Source organism: Acipenser ruthenus, chromosome 16 (assembly GCF_902713425.1).
Source record: "Acipenser ruthenus chromosome 16, fAciRut3.2 maternal haplotype, whole genome shotgun sequence".
Taxonomy (NCBI): Eukaryota; Metazoa; Chordata; class Actinopteri; order Acipenseriformes; family Acipenseridae; genus Acipenser; species Acipenser ruthenus.
Genome location: NC_081204.1, coordinates 17948323 through 17965988, shown reverse-complemented (window position 1 = coordinate 17965988; position 17666 = coordinate 17948323).

The window sequence follows — 17666 nt, the reverse complement described above, 5'->3', positions numbered from 1 at the left end:
CTGTGTGCATATTATGTGTTGTATGTTGCGTGCGTGTGTTAATGTTGGTGTATAGTCATTGGTACACGGGATATAAACGGGTCTGTGTTTCACGTGTATTTAAAAAATGTAGATTTATATTTAGGCACGAGGAGGGCACAAATCACTTCACGTGCTGGTAAAATGTAATGTATGGTCACGGGAGTACACTTAACTAATTCACGTGCTGGGATTCAAGTGAGTAATTAATTAGTAATTGAATCCCAGCACAACAGTATATATAGATGCACATTTCTGTCACTCGAGGTTGGGTGTTCGGTGAAAAGTTTTAGAACACCCCCATTTTTCCAGTTTTTATTGAAATTTAAGCAGTTCAAGTCCAGTGAATAACCTGAAATGGTACAAAGGTAAGCGGTAAACTGCCAGAGGTTAAAAAAAGTTTAGGTTACCAAAAACTGAAAAATAATGTACATTTCAGAGCTATACAAAAAGGCCTTTTTCAGGGAACAAGTAATGGGTTAACAACTTACAGCTGTTCTGCAGCAATGGAAGTAAATTAAGCCTTGAAAGTTGATGCTAACAATTCCTACAGGTGTCCCAACTTTTGTTGATTACTTACAAACCCTCTGTCTGTATAAAAGCAGTGTTGGAACAGACTGTGTTACTACACCCTCTTAAGCATTATTTGGACACTATTGTACTGCAGGAAGTAGTATATTGCTCACATAATGGCGAGAAAAAGGCAATTAACAAAGGAAGACAGACAGACCATTATAACCTTTAAAAGTGTAGGTCTTTCCTTTAGAGAAATTGCAAAGAAAGCCAAGGTGTCAGTGAGTACAGTTTCCTACACCATCAAAAGGCACTTGGAAACTGGAGGAAACTCTGACAGGAAGAGGTCTGGCAGACCCAAAGCCAAAACAGAATCAGAAGACAAGCGTCTGAGAGTCAACAGCTTGTGTGATAGGCGGCTCACAGGACAACAGCTTCAAGCACAGCTTAACACTGGTCGAAGTAAGCAAGTCTCAGTTTCAACTGTGAAGAGAAGACTTCGAGCTGCAGGTTTGTCATGTCGAGAGGCAGTAAGAAAGCCATTGCTAAGATGGCAAAATAAGAAAAAGAGGCTTGCTTGGGCCATGAAGCACCGCCAGTGGACTACTGAAGACTGGAAGAAGGTCTTATGGACCGATGAATCAAAATTTGAAATCTTCAGTTCATCACGCATGGTTTTTGTACGCCGTCGAGTAGGCGAAAGGATGGTTCCTTGGTGTGTGACACCAACTGTCAAACATGGAGGAGGAAGTGTGATGGTCTGGGGCTCTTTTGCTGGATCCAGAGTCGGCGACTTGCACAGAGTTGGTGGCACCCGAACCAAAACTGCTACCACAGCATTTTGCAGCGCCATGCAATACCCTCTGGTATACGCCTAGTTGGTCAGGGGTTCATCCTACAGCAAGATAATGACCCAAAACATACCTCCAGGCTATGTCAGAACTACCTTAGGAGAAAAGAACAAGACGGTAGGGTTCAAATCATGGAATGGCCAGCACAGTCTCCAGACTTAAACCCCATCGAGCTGGTTTGGGATGAACTGGACAGAAGGGTGAAAGCAAAGCAACCTACAAGTGCAACACATTTGTGGGAACTTCTGCAGCAGTGTTGGGTAGAACTTTCCGAACAATATTTGATTTCCATTGTAGAAAGAATGCCACAAGTGTGTTCGGCTGTTATATCTGCAAAAGGTGGCTACTTTGATGAGTCAAAAATTTAGATTACATTTTTTTTTATCTCCAATTGTTTATTTGTTCTATGCTTTAATTTCAGAGTACATTGAGGCATTAAACTGCGTAAATTTCAATAAAAACTGGAAAGATGGAGGTGTTCTAAAACTTTTGACCTGTAGTGTATATATTGTAACAGCAGCGGGATGTGTGAGACAGCAAGGAGGGGGTTGAAGCCTCCCTGAAGAGAAAAAGACAAAAAAAATCACCTTTGTTTTGTTTAATTGTTTTATGGTTTAATTTAACTGTTTTCTTATTTAATTATCACCTGCACCTGGGCAGTAATTAGGAATTGGGGCCAGGGCAGGGTATAAGAGAGGATCAGTTAATCTGATCGAGGCTGCTGAGTAGAAGGAGGCAGAAGAGGTGCTCTGTCTCCGAGTAGCCAGAATTAAAAGTGTGTTCTGTGTTAAGCCCGTGTGTGTTTTGTTTGTGGTGTCAGGTAAATGGCTCAGCCGTCCTGCGAGTTGGTAAGGGGAAATAACCTGTTTAGGTAGCGCTCCAAAGCGGAGCTAGGTGTTTAATTTGTGTTTTGTTATATTTGTTTTATTTTGTGTTTAGATAGATAGATAGATAGATAGATAGATAGATAGATAGATAGATAGATATAGGGAGTAGCAGTGTGGAGTAATGGTTAGGACTCTGGGCTGGAGGGTTGTGGGTTTAATCCCAGGTGGGGGACACTGCTGCTGTACCCTTGAGCAAGCAGGTACTTTACCTAGGTTATTCTATGTAAAAAAAGTAAATAAATAAAGTAACATGATATAATTGTACGTTGCCCTGGATAAGGGTGTCTGCTAAGAAACTATTGAATAATATATGTAATAATTAGTCACTGTATCTTGGCTTCTTCTTTTAGCTAATATAAAAGCAATGATACAGCTGTGTTTTGAAGCAATACTTTCACTGCATTGCCTATACTTACAACTGTCAGAGCACTTTGAAAGTAATATTTAAAAAAGAAAAGGTTGAACATTTTAATTTCAAATTTCGTTTCACATTTTGGTTCGACAGACCCTGATTAGTAATCTCGGACAACGCCTGACCTACATCAGCATTGAACAGTCACTGATTAGTGCTAATCAGGGTCTGTGAAGCTAAACGAAGTAAAATTGGGATAGCTGGCAGCTACATTTATATACATACATCATCCATTACAGGGGTGAGCAAGAATATTTTTCTTGGCGGCCAAAATGAGAGTATACAAATTCCTTTGGGGCTGAATGATTACTACGTACAAATGAATTATAAAAACTATATATATATATACACACACACATATATATATATATATATATATATATATATATATATATATATATATATATATATATATATATATACATATTGTGGCAAAGTGCCCCGCCCCTGTGTGCATTTGTGTGTTCTGTGTTGTATGTTGCGTGCGTGTGTTAATGTTGGTGTATAGATTGGTACACAGGATATAAACGGGTCTGTGTTTCACGTGTATTTAAAAAGTGTATAATTATATTTAGGCACGAGGAGGGCACAAATAACTTCACGTGCTGGTTAAATGTAATATGTGAGCACGGGGTTGCACAGAATTAATTCACGTGCTGGGATTCAAGTGAATAATTAATTAGTAATTGAATCCCAGCACAACAGTATAAATAGGCACATTTTTAGTCAGTCAGGGTTGGGTGTTCGGAAGAGGAGAACGGGAGAGAGAAGGTGAAGGAGAAAGAAAAGCAAAGTAAAATCGTAAACGTAAAGTGTTTGTTCTCACCATGTTTGTTTGTCTCTCCGTGCACCGTTTGTTTAGTGTTAGTCCGTTTTGTCTGTCTGTTTATTTTGGCTACAAGTGCCGTGTCCTGTGTTTTTGTTACAACCTTTTTATTTTCTGTTCTGTTTATTAAATGCTGAGCGCGATCACGCGCTCAGCTATACCAAAACCCCAAGTCTCTCTGTATTCCTTCCTGCTTCTGGTCTGACGCCACCCACTCTGGCCGTCTTTGTGACAATATATATATATATATATATATATATACATTACTACAAAGATATACAGAACATATACAGTTGTACTCACCACATGTTACTGTTGCTTTGCATGTTTGATTTCCTTGTATGTCAGTGTTGATAGACGTCAGAATCTGTAAAGTGGTCTCGCCTAGATTAACAAAATTTTAAAAAAAAAGTTTTTCAAAAGATTCATCCTGAAAAATCAAGAATCCACACAAACTCTAGATGGTCTTGATACTAGCAGGGAAAGGCAGAGCTTTCAAACATTTCGGAATTCTTCTTCTGGTATAACTTCATGAAAAGTTGTTCAGGTGTTTCTTTGTGTGTTTCTACCAAGAGGCAGAGGGGTAGCACTATACATAAGAAATAGTCTTGAAGCCCAGGTGTTAATTGTGGACAAAGAAAACAACGGCGAATCAATATGGGTCAGAATAATGGACAAAAATTCAAAGGGCATAATAATAGGAGCATGCTATAGACCGCCAAATTCAGACGCTGAGCAAAATAATCTGTTATACAATGACATTCAAAATGCGTGTAGTAAAGGAGAAGCCATACTAATGAGGGATTTCAACTTTCCCCGTATAAAATGGGAGAACCCGGTGGGGAGCACGACGGACGAAATTGAAATGACAAATGACTGCTTCCTAACACAATTTGTCAAGGCACCGACTAGAGGGGAGGCATGCCTTGATTTAGTCTTTTCAAATAACGAAGACAGAATAACTAAAACAGAGGTCAGAGAGCCATTGGCAAACTCAGACCACAACATGGTCTCATTTGAAGTGTTTTTCAAAACCCCAAAAGTAATGACTAAAGATAAGGTTTACAATTTTAGAAAAGCAAACTATGAAGGTATGAAACAGAGACTAACAGAAGTAGATTGGAGTAAAATAGAGAAAACATCCACAGAAAAAGGATGGCTGTTTTTTAAAATGTAGTACTAGAGGCGCAAAACAATTACATCCCAAAAGTAGACAAATCTAAATCTAAAACAAAATGGCCAAAATGGTTTAATAGATCAATTTAAAAAAAATATTCAGAGAAAAAAGGCACTTTACTGAGCATTTAAAAGGGACCAAAAACAAAGTACACAGAAAGAGTACTTGGAACTGCAAACACAAGTCAAAAAGGAAGTTAGAAATGCCAAGAGAGAGAGAGAAATCAATATTGCTAAGGGGGCTAAAACCAATTCCAAAACGTTTTTCCAATATTATAACAGCAAGAGAACATTCAAAGAGGAGGTTAAATGTCTAAGAGACACAAATGGCAAAATCATAGATGAAGAAAAAAAATAGCAAATATATTAAATGATTACTTTTCACAGGTTTATATAAAGGAGGACACGGACAACATGCCCCACATGTCGACCTGTTCCTATCCAGATTTAAATAACTTTAGCAAAACAGAGGCAGAAGTGTTAAAGGGACTAGGAGCTCTTAAAATAAACAAATCCCCTGGGCCAGATGAGATCCTCCAAATAGTACTCAAAGAAATGAAAGAAGTTATTTACAAACAGCTAACCAAGATCATGCAGCAACAGTGTCTTGACATAGGGGTTGTACTGACAGACTGGAAAATTGAAAACGTAATACCAATCCACAAAAAGGGAGACAAAACCGAACCAGGTAACTACAGACCAATAAGCCTGACTTCTATTATATGGAAACTTATGGAAACTAATAAGATCTAAAATGGAAAATTACCTATATGGTAACAATATCCTGGGAGACAGTCAGCATGGTTTTAGGAAAGGGAGATCAGGGCAGCAGTGTGGAGTAGTGGTTAGGGCTCTGGACTCTTGACCGGAGGGTTGTGGGTTCAATCCCCAGTGGGGGACACTGCTGTTGTACCCTTGAGCAAGGTACTTTACCTAGATTGCTCCAGTAATAACCCAACTGTATAAATGGGTAATTGTATGTAAAAATAATGTGATATCTGTAAAAAAAATGTGAAATAATGTATAATGTGATATGTTGTAACAATTGTAAGTCGCCCTGGATAAGGGCGTCTGCTAAGAAATAAATAATAATAATAATAATAATAAATCATGTCTAACTAACCTGCTTGATTTTTTTGAGGATGCAACATCGACAATGGATAATTGCAAAGCATACAACATGGTTTATTTAGATTTCCAGAAAGCTTTTGACAAAGTCCTACATAAAAGATTAATTCTCAAACTGAACACAGTAGGGATTCAAGGAAATGCATGCACATGGATTAGGGAGTGGTTAACATGTAGAAAACAGAAAGTACTGATTAGAGGAGAAACCTCAAAATGGAGCATGATAACCAGTGGTGTACCACAGGGATCAGTATTAGGTACTCTGCTATTCCTAATCTACATTAATCTAATACATTAGATTCTGGTATAGTAAGCAAACTGTGAGTCTTTTGGGGTAAGTCTCTACCAGGTTTGAACATCTGGATTGTGCATTATTCGCCCATTCTTCTTAGCAAAATTGTTCAAGCTCTGTCAAGCTGGATGGGGATCGTTGGTGGACAGCAATCTTCAAGTCTTGCCACAGATTCTCAATCAGATTCAAGTCCGGGCTTTGACTGGGCCACTCTAGGACATTCACTGTCTTGTTTTTTAGCCACTACAGTGTCACTTTGGCTGTGTGCTTGGGATCATTGTCCTGCTGAAAGGTGCATCTCCATCGCAGTCTTAGGTTTTTTGCAGACTGAAGCAGGTTTTCCTCAAGGATTTGCCTGTATTTAGCTCCATCCATTTTGCCCTTTACCCTGACAAGCTTCCCAGTCCCTGCCAATGCAAAGCATCCCCATATTGTGATGCTGCCACCACCATGCTTCACAGTAGGGATGGTGTTACCTGGGTGATGTACTATGTTGGGTTTGCGCCAGACACAACGCTTTGCATTTAGGCCAAATAGTTCAATTTTTGTTTCATCAGACCACAGAATCTTTTGCCACATGACTTTTTGCAAATTCCAAGCGGGATTTTACATGGGCTTTTTTCAGAAATGGCTTCCTTCTTGCCACTCTTCCATACAGGCCAGATTTGTGGAGTACCTGAGCTATTGTTGACATATGGACAGATTCTCCCATCTCAGACATGGAACGCTGTAGGTCTTTCAGAGTTGTCACTGGCCTCTTGCTGGCTTCTCTGACCAATGCCCTTCTTATCCAGCTGCTCAGTTTGGGAGGACGGCCTGCTCTAAGCAGATTCTGAGTGGTGCCGTATAACTTCCACTTCTTAATGATCGACTTGACTGTGCTCCAAGGGATATTCAATCTTGAATCTTTTAATAATCTTTTTATACCCCTCCCCTGATCTGTGCCTTGCCACAACTTTATCCTGAAGTTGTTTTGAAAGCTCCTTGGTCTTCATGGTAGTATTTTTGCTTTGAATGCACAACCCAGCTGTGGGACCTTACAGAGACAGGCGGTTTTAATCTGAAATCATGTGAATTACTTTTATTGCACACAGATGGACTCCATTCAACTTATTGTGTGAGTTCTGAAGGCAATTGGTTACACCTGAGCTTATTTAGGTGTGTCATAGCAAAGGGGGTGAATACTTATCTAATGAAGACTTTTCAAGTTTTTATTTTTAATTGATTTGTTTTTTCACCCCCCTCCCCCCATTTTTTCCCACATTGAAAGTGTGGAGTAGGTTGTGCAGATCAGAAGAAAAAAATCCCATTTAAATGCATCAAGATTTCAGGTTGTAACACAACAAAATGTGAAAAAGTCCAAGGGAGGTGAATACTACCTATAGGCACTGTATAATCATCTTCATTCTGAGTAGCTCTACCCCACCTTTATCTTCTGATTTAAGAACAATGGGCTGGTTAGATGTTATGTTATACACACTATACTTTGTGTAACATGCAAATAGCCTCCCACACATAGAGACACGGAAGCACATATACAGAATTCTGACATAAACTGGAACACTTGGCTCCCAGTGAAAAACTGTTTACATCTCTTGATCACAAGGAAACTGCCCTGGTAAAAAAAAAAAAAAACACGCAGGGGCAGATTTGGAATGTAGACAAACAGGTAAAAATGTCATAATCTTTTTTAAAAGGTTAAGAGGAATTTATCCATTCAGGGCTGAACAGAGTGAGAAAACAATATTCTGTTTGTTTTGTCCTAAAGCCCTTGAAACTAATAATCAAGAAAACATTGCACTTTCCTGTTTATCACACTGCATGAAAAATATGATTAACTGATTGTGCAAACATATGGTAATAATATAGAAACTTAACGTTTAGAAAGATCACACATGTTTCAAGCCCATTTTTACAAATGGATTACTAGACCAAGAACCTAATGGACGTGTTTAAGTCTATTTGGATCTAGGGTTTGCACAATAGTAAAATAATGGTTTACAAAGATTTGCATAAATTACAGTTTTACAAAGTGATACAAACTTATTCACACATTATGCTCGTATGGACATTAAGTTTAAAATATTGTAAACCTGCAATGTGTAAAATCCAGCCAAGCTTTTAAAAAACGAGTTATAAATGTTAAAATAAATAACATTTGAACACTAAAAGTGACTTTTAATTTAAAAAAAAGTTTTATTAATATACACAGGCATAAAGACATACACATTGAGTCATACAGATATCATAAGCAAAAAATACATTATACTTTTCTTAATACATTAAATAAATAGTACATTAAAAAACACAAGCAAAATTACATCAAAAATATATACAAATTATAGGACCTTCTATCATAGAAACTTTACTGCACCCCTCATGGATCTGGCAACTTAGGGATCTTTTGACTTTGAAGATGAGGAACTGCATGAGTCCGACTACACTGCGCAGTGAAGTGGAGGGCCTTCTGTTTGAACGTGTAGTGGGCAAAGGGAATTGTAGGAACCTCTTTAAAAAACCCTTCCCGGTAAATGAGAGGCTGTTCCCTGAACTTAAAAGATCTACAGTTACTATATATGCGCTGGTAGATCCTGAAGATTGGGGTGGGCTGGAATCTGATTCTGTAAAATTCTGGTCTTTGAGGTGGGCACGATCAACCTTGTGCATGGCTATGTACAGGAGTCACTTCTTGCCTAAGAAAACCATAGTAATCGTTCCAGCGGACAATTACTCTAATTGGCAGAAGAGTTTTTCAAACGCCTCAATCCAGTGGCTGATGTATGTTTCTGAAACTGAAAACACACATTTGACATGCTCTGAACAAAGGGGAGAAATAGATAGGGAAATATTTTTTGGATGGCTATGCATTTGTAGAAGGTGCTCATATCGCCTATGAATTTGCAGTGTGTTTTCCCATGGCTGTAACGTTTGTTATGACTCTAACGACTCTAATCTTTTAACTAAAGAATTATGCGGTGTGATGTTCCAGAATTTTAACGAGAAAGTTAAGATGCTGAAAAACGTCTACAAACTAGATCTAAGTGTGATGTGGGAGCATGAATGGACGGCTTTAAAAAAAAACAACAGAATCTTCAGGTTCATGCTTTTGTGAGTAAATGTTTTTCCACAGCTTATGAGCCCTTGTGATTCCTTATTTGGAGGACGCACAAATGCTATTACGTTGCATTATGTGGCTAAAGAAAATGAGAAGCTAGCGTACTATGATTTCACAAGTTTGTACCCCTTTGTCAACAATACCAAGACATATCCCATTGAACACCCAACCATAATTTACCAGGACTTTGAGGATGTGAGTAATTATTTTGGTTAGTTTAAAATAACCATGCTACCTCCTAGAGGGTTGTATTTTCCAGTGCTCCCCTCCAGAATCTACAGTAAACTCATTTTCACCCTCTGTCGTACATAAATCAGACCGGGCCTTGCACCCATAATGATGATGAAAGATCTTTAACAGGTGTGTGGTGTTCTGTGGAGGTATTCCAAGCTCTTGAAAAGGGGTATAAGGTGCTGTCACAAAGACGGCCGGAGTGGGTGGCGTCAGACCAGAAACAGGAACACAAACGACAGAGACTTGGAGTTTGGTGGAGCTGAGCGAATGGTTTCGCTCAGCATTTAATAAAACAGCACAGAAAATAAAAGGGTTTAACAGACAAAAACACGGGACACGGCACTACACGCCAAAATAAAAAGACAAACAAAACGGACTATACAGTAAACGGACAGACACACAAACAAACACGGTGAGTTTTAAATAAACAAGTATCGTGCTGGTCCTACCAGCACGTAATAGCAATTGATATTTAAATGTATTTCTCCTTCTCTCTCACCCGTTCTCCACTCACCGAACACCTAAACCACGAGTGACTAAACGTGCATCTATTTATACTGTTGTGCTGGGATTCAATTACTAATTAATTACTCACTTGAATCCCAGCACGTGAATTCATTACGTGAAACCCCGTGTTCACATATTATATTTTAAATGCACGTGCGTGATGTGCAATCCCATGCCTAAATACAAATATACACTTTTTAAATACACGTGAAACACAGACCCGTTTATATCCCGTGTACCAATGACTATACACCAACATTTACACACGCAACATACAACACATAACACACAATTGCACACAGGGGCCTAAAATACATGAAATATGACGTTTCCCTCAGATCTCTGATACTCTCTTTACAGGGTATATCAACGCTCACCTGAAAGGCAAACAAGAGAGTTCGGGATGCCCTTAGCAATGTGTGGATGATGAGAGTAAAGAAAAGTACACCCGTGACTCTCTTCTCAAAGAAGGTATAGCGCTAGAGCCTAAGAACATTACAGTGAATCCTGCCAAATAACTGGCAATTTCCTTAAATTCACTGTGAGGGAAGTGTGGGCAACATACTAAACCTTTATCCACAACTTTTGTTAGCAAGCCTGCAGATTTCTTTCAGTATGTGTTTTCTAAATGTTATAAGGTATCCCATTTTTGCTTTGTTGGGTACTTCGTTGGGTACAGGTTCAATGGTGATACGCTTCTGACACGCACACCCCCCCCCCCCCTTTACAAAGGCTTGAAATGTATTTTTGTTTACGACTGTAAGTCACCCTGGATAAGGGCGTCTGCTAAGAAATATATAATAATAACAATAATGTGAGTGAGTTTGGGGTGTGGATTTGTGAGTGAATGAGTTTATGTGTGGAATGTGCCTGGGCTAATGAGGTGCCAATTACTCACTTAGCCCCGGCACCTGTATAAAAGGTGCGTGGTTGGGTGTGTTTGGTGGGTGGGTGTCTGGGAGAGAGCAAGGGTGGGTGTTTGGGAGAAAGCAAGGGTGGGTGTTTGGGAGAGAGCAAGGCCGAGTGTTTGGGAGAGAAAGTTTGTGTTTTTGTGTAGTTAGTGTTTTGTGTTTGTGTCATTTTGTTTGACCATCGTGCCCTTTTGTTTGTTTCTTTGTTTTGTTAATTAAAGTCTTTATTTTGCCTGCACTTCCTGTCTCTGAGTCTCCTTACCCCGGTCAGCCTGTCACAGCCCGTTTAGAGCTGTATAATCTAATGGATTGTCTACAGAGACGATGCCTTTACCATGATACTGAATCGGTTCACAAGTAAACCCAGGGATTGGAACCATTCGCTAGGAGACTATCTAGGAGAACTGACCAGTGAGCTTAAACCAGGCGATTACATTTCAGAATCTGTTTTTGGGAGGGCCTAAAGCGTACAGTTTTAAATCAAAAGATCGTAAAAACATGTCTGAAAATGAAGGGTATTACCTTTATTTATGAAAACTCTCAAACCATTAACCCTTTGCGGTCCTATGTCAGACCTTGTCCGACATCGCAATTTTCCCTTTCTGGTCATCAAAAAGATGCAAAAAACAGGTCTCTAGTCATTTTTTCTCTGGAAAAAGCCAAGAAAACCATTCAATGGCCGGGTGAGACCAATAGGAGCTGAGAGAAGCCGAAAAAAGGGGCGTATCTCATGAATACTGATAGATCCAACACCACATAGATAACACAGACATAAACAAACAAGATAGCTGCTTCTGCATCCAGCGCTCAAAGAATATCACAGACATTGGGAGAGCTTTTTTTAGATGTTATAGTAATAAAATAACAACTTGGATCGCATTATTGAGGAGTGTGGTGATAAAACGAGTGATCAAGAGATGATTTATCTGTATTTACTATTATTAAGAGATATTTGAAAAATATAGTGAACAAGGGGTGGGGCTGGGCTGGAGATGCAGTACCTAGTGTCCTGTTGATATGCGTGCCTTTTAAACTTGTTTTACTGTGAAAAAAAATACTTTTAAACAGCGCGTCTAAAATAAACTGCGTGTGTGAAAATAAATTGGACCTGACGCGCCTGACACGCGCTGAATAAATGGACCGCAAAGGGTTAATCTTGTGTACCTTGTGACTGATTTGACACAGAATTTTGTGAACCCTGACCGTGACACCCCCTCCTGAAAAAATCTTGATTGAAAATACCCTGATTATAAATATGAAAGATTAGATTTTCAGCTCGAAAACAGACCACACCGGAAAACATTTCACATTTTGTATAAGAAGAGAGTGTTGAACTCCAACTACACCACTTTACTGACGGAGGCTTCGATGTGCATTTAACAGTTCCTTTTGCGGCAATTATCTCAGGTCCTTTGAGTTCAGGCAAAAGCTATTTTGTGAAAAAATGTTTAGAAAGCTCACACCAAGGAAGGTCTTCCGTCTGTCAATCAAAAAAGGCAGGACTTCCTCTTGTCAAGCAGAAAAGGTACAGGACTTCCAGAGTGTCATAAATCAATCACTCAAAAGGGGGAGGGGTCAAGCTACTTGACAGATTCTACTCACAATGTTTTCCAGCACACACAGCAGTGTCAAAACGCTCTGCAAGCACACACTTTTACTGAAACTTTGCCTCGGGTGTTATTTTTGATAGTGGTCTGAATTGATGGAAGAAGGATGATCCACTTAGCCATGGATTCCCAGAGGTTTTATTTCCCCTAACAATCTTGGTGGTTTTGTTTTTCCTCTCATAAGTGCTAATGGATCATATACTGTAAGCAACATAGTTAAAGAGCATTTCCAAGTTCTGAAATGTCAATGTTCTTAGATTCTTAATAAAACTCTGTTGATGTCTAGCAGCACAAATACCAGACTTTATTTGAAAGCAGGATTTGGGAAAAGGGGGCAGCAGCTATTTTGCGTGAGTTTCTCAGAACGAAAGCAGAATCTGAAAAGTCTGCAAATCTCCTGGCTCTCTGTGACTCAGATAGATCTCTCAAAAGTGAAAATTGCGTTCACTTTGTTCATTTCACAGATTGTTTAGGTTTGGGTGCTGGGCTGGACCAGTCTAACATGTTCCTCAGGTGCAGATTGCAACATGCTACCTGTCTGAAGTGGAACAAAATGTATGAAGCTGAGATCTTTCACTTTGAGAGCGTAGTTATAATTATTATTTATTTCTTAGCTGACGCCCTTATCCAGGGCGACTTACAATTGTTACAAGATATCACATTATTTTTACATACAATTACCCATTTATACAGTTGGGTTTTTACTGGAGCAATCTAGGTAAAGTACCTTGCTCAAGGGTACAGCAGCAGTGTCCCCCACCTGGGATTGAACCCACGACCCTCCGGCCAAGAGTTCAGAGCCCTAACCACTACTCCACACTGCTGCCCACATAGTGGTAGTAATAAAAGAATAAAACACAGAAGGAATGACAGTCTTCTCGTGGGAAATCTTGAATAATTATTAATATTTCTTTCAGGCATGTGGTACAATGGTACAGAGTGCTAGGGTAGGAGAGTCAGTAGTACAGATTGCTATCTGATTTACAAACAGACGTGTGAACCCTGTCTGTGACCAAGAGACAAGGCACTGAGGCAGAGCTCAACACGACTTTTGAATCATGCCAAGGGCTTTGAAATTCTGGTTGAGACACGGTTGTTAAGTTCTGGTCAAGAACGGCTGTGGAGTCACGCTGAAGCCACTGGAACTCTGTTCCTGTGTTCGTCTTTAAAGGGATCCTGGCTTGGGGCTCGAGGGGGAGGTAGTGTTTGGTAGCTAGGAGTGGAGAACTGAGAATACATTTCATCACAAAAGGAGCCATAGCATGGCACGGCGGTTTGAAATGAAGCCGGGGGAGGGGGGGGGGGGGGGGCGGGGGACGGGGGGTGGGGGGGGGGACGTATAGCTCTCCCGTTTATTTGTGCTAATTGGAAAATGACAGTGAGGTAATGAGAAGCCAGCCCTTATCCTGTCCAGCAGTCCTCCTCCTGGATTCCAACAGGATTTCAGTTGTTTCGAAACAAAGCAAAACAAAAGAACAGCCCCCATCTCCCCTACTTCTACTGCAGAAAGAAATACAAAATCTCAAAAGAAATGATCTGTGGTCTTGAAAACTAAGTGTATACTCTTTAATGCCACACAAATAAATAAACTCAACTCTTATATGAGCACCCGTGCTGCTATTCCTATGCAAGCGGTAAGGATAGCTTATCAAATGATTTGCTCTGCAGTGAACATTCATTCATTTATTTATTTATTTATTTATTTATTTATTTGGTTGGGAAAACGTACAATTAAAAACATTGTTGATTAAACAAGCGATGCATTGCACACCCGATTTAACCGAAGCTCATTTACATCGGTATTCCCAAAACTAAATAAAACAAACAAAACAACAATAACAATAAAACACAACAAAGAAATCAAACAGGGAGGGGAACTAACAAAACGACAATAAAACACAACTAAGAATCCTAAAATAACAATAAAAAACAATTACAAACAATAAAATACAATAAAACAAATGGATTGGGACTAGACATGGTCACAAGCTAGTCCTGTTTTAACCATGTTTTCAGTTATGTTAAAAAGCTCTTGTATTCTGATATACTTTTCATGAAGTCCGGTAGCGTATTCCAGAACATGGCACCCTTAATTGAGAAAGCTGTTTGTGCAAATTTACAGCGACATCGTGACACTATACAGTCTCCTCTTATGATTGAACGAGTGACTCTAACAGCTTTTACAGAGCAGGGCTGAACAAATTCCCTTAGGGGCTGAGGGGCCAGTTCATGTAGACACTTAAAAATCAGACATGCATTGGAAAAATGTATAAAATTATCAAAACTTAACATGTTATATTTTTTAAGAATGTGACAGTGATGATATTTTACTGGCTTTTTATCTAGAACTTTCAAACTCTGTTTGTATAAAGAGTGAAGTGGTTTTAACATAGTTGACCAAGCCTGTGACCATACAGTTATGCAGTAGGACATATGGGATAAAATCATAGAGTGCAAACACATCTTAGCAGCAGTAGTAGATAAATAGTTTTGAACATAACCTTATTCTGAAGACTAACCCAGAGTCTTACTTGCAGTGGCAACACTAGGGTGCTGTAGTTTCTGCAATGGATCGCCTCAGGTGCATTGTCAAAATATTCTCCCACAATTGGCTCATTCCATCTCGTTACTTGATATCACAAGCCAAGGCATGCCTAGTCATTAACCGCTTACGTCGCCCTGTCCCGCGGGCAGAACATGGTACTGCAATTACACATCATATATCATAAATCATCTGTAATATAATTACAAAAGCAAAAGAGCAAGAAAAGCTAACTCAATATCAAAAACGTTGTTTTTCTACCGTCAAACAGCAAAGGAATTTTCTGAATTCACCATTTCAGCGCTGAGATATCCCCATCGCAATGTGTCGAGTACTTCACAGTTCAAAACAGCTCGGATCGAGTAGCTGTGCGTTTCGCTGCTCTGGCCTTACACCAATCTGTTTGATGGTGAAGTCTTCCTGATCACATTGTAGGGGAGGTCACAATCTTTCCATTCATACCTTCACTTTGCAGCCTGAGAATGAAGTTGTGCTGGCGGACCAACAGGGGCTGTGGCCCACAGATTGGGAACCTCTGGATTAGATGACAAACGTTACATTTTTAAACAACAAAAAAATACCGTCTGCAATATACTTCTAATTTTTGTAATTTGTTTATACAGGAGGAGCAGATTAAAAGCTACACGTATATAATATACACATAACAAAGTCCGCTGGCCTGACAAATAAGATGACATATGTCACATTTATAAACAAAAAATACTTTCTTAGTTTCTTAAAATCAAAATATTAACGCAATTCTAAAATCTTTTTCTAACGGAAATGAGAAAATAAAGCAATACATCCTGGGTTATTATTTGACACAAGTGTACATGGCTTGCACACTTACAGAAGAGGGTTTTTTTAGGGTGCATCGCAGTGCACTTCAGGTGCTCCCTAAGCATTGCGACACTAAACAAAATGGTTGACGGACAAAATAGTGCAGTACACTTTGTGATTTGGGACACAGCCTTAGTTTTGCGTATGATCAGCTGATGCTGCGCACTCAAGGCTGTCCACATACAAGGATAATAATGGGAGTTTGTTGTGTACTCGCTGTATCATATTTCTGTTTTGTGTTCCCTGATTAGTTCTTTTGTAGAAATAACATTTGCTGTATTTAAGGGTTATAAAAGTGTAGTTTTTTTACAAAACGGTATAACTGTAGCTGCATGTTCTTATGTAGTTATGTATTTATCTTCAGAATTTCCTCTTAATAATTGCTATTCTATAATCTGAATAATTCCACGATCCGAACACCACCTGGTCCCAGTTAGTTTGGAAAATAGAGGTTTTACTGTAACTTGATACAGTACTTCTCCATAATTATTGCCGTCCTAAGTTAAGCTTACATTTTCAAAGTGGTAGTTTGTTTGAATCTAGGTGCAATATATTGATTTGATTATTTATACGGTACATCAAAAAACACAAATTCCCTTGTGAAAAAACATTTTTAAAAAGTGGTGTGCAAAACTAAAAAAGTAGTGTGCAACATTTACGAGAATAGTGGTGAAACTTAAAAACGAGTGTGCGAACACAATAAAATGTGTGCCGGAAATAGAAATGTGTGCCGGAAGTCATTATCGTTTTTATTTTCCGGCCCACATTTTTTTGCTCACCGTGTTTTTTTAAATGTTCACCCTGCCCTTCCGGGCCACCATAGATAAGTGTCTACTGCAGTGTTTACAATTAAGAATTTAAAGTTATATGGTGTTTTAGGGTTAGGCTGTTTTTTTTTCTATGAAACCTTTGTCACAACTATTTTGAAGTGTTGCATTTAGAGTTGCATGGTGCTGTATTGATGTTTGTATTGTTTCTGTGAAGATCGCTGCTTCCGGCTAATTTTGAAGTGTGTTATTTAGAAGTATATGAGGTTGTATTCATCTTTAAATGTTTCTTGTGGAAATCTCAATTTTCTTGAGCACTTAGAAGTGTTTGTATGAAAAGCGCCGTAATACTTTGAGCCTTAATGAATGTCTCTTGTGGATCATTGATACCTGCTGCTATATTTTAATGTTTAACTCTGTACCAATAAAATGTCTTGTTACTTTTTACCTTGGTGCCGCCCTCACTTTATACACTTGCCTTCCTTGATTTTTAGAATAACCTGTTATTTATTTGGAGTTATACTAGCTTTAAATTGGCGTAGTCGTTAAACCCACTGAATTGGTCATTTAAAATAATCAATTAAATTAATGTTGATAACCAGGGTCTGTCTCCTGGTCCCCTGGGGCCGCTACATGAACCCCCCTCCCCCCCATGCCAGAATTCCAGTCCCAGGGGAGACTGGGTCAGCTGGAGCTGCTATTCGTGCTGCTAACCCATTCCTCTCTGTCCCCGGCAGTACGGCATGGTGTTTGACGCGGGTTCGACTCACACCTCCCTCTTGGTGTACAAGGAGAACGACACGGGTCTGGTCACTCAGATCTTGCTCTGCGATGTTGAGGGTCACTATTTCAATGCTGTGGGCCTGTGTCGGCCCTGTGTTGCAGTTTCTATTCATTTCATTTGGAAGTTTTGTTTTAGCAGCGCAGTCTCCGTCCCTTAGTGCAGGGGTTCTCAAACTTTGTTTGTTGACGGACCCTTTTTTAAATGCAACATTAATCATGGATCCCTGTGACAGGCTGGCCCGCAGTGGTGACGTCAC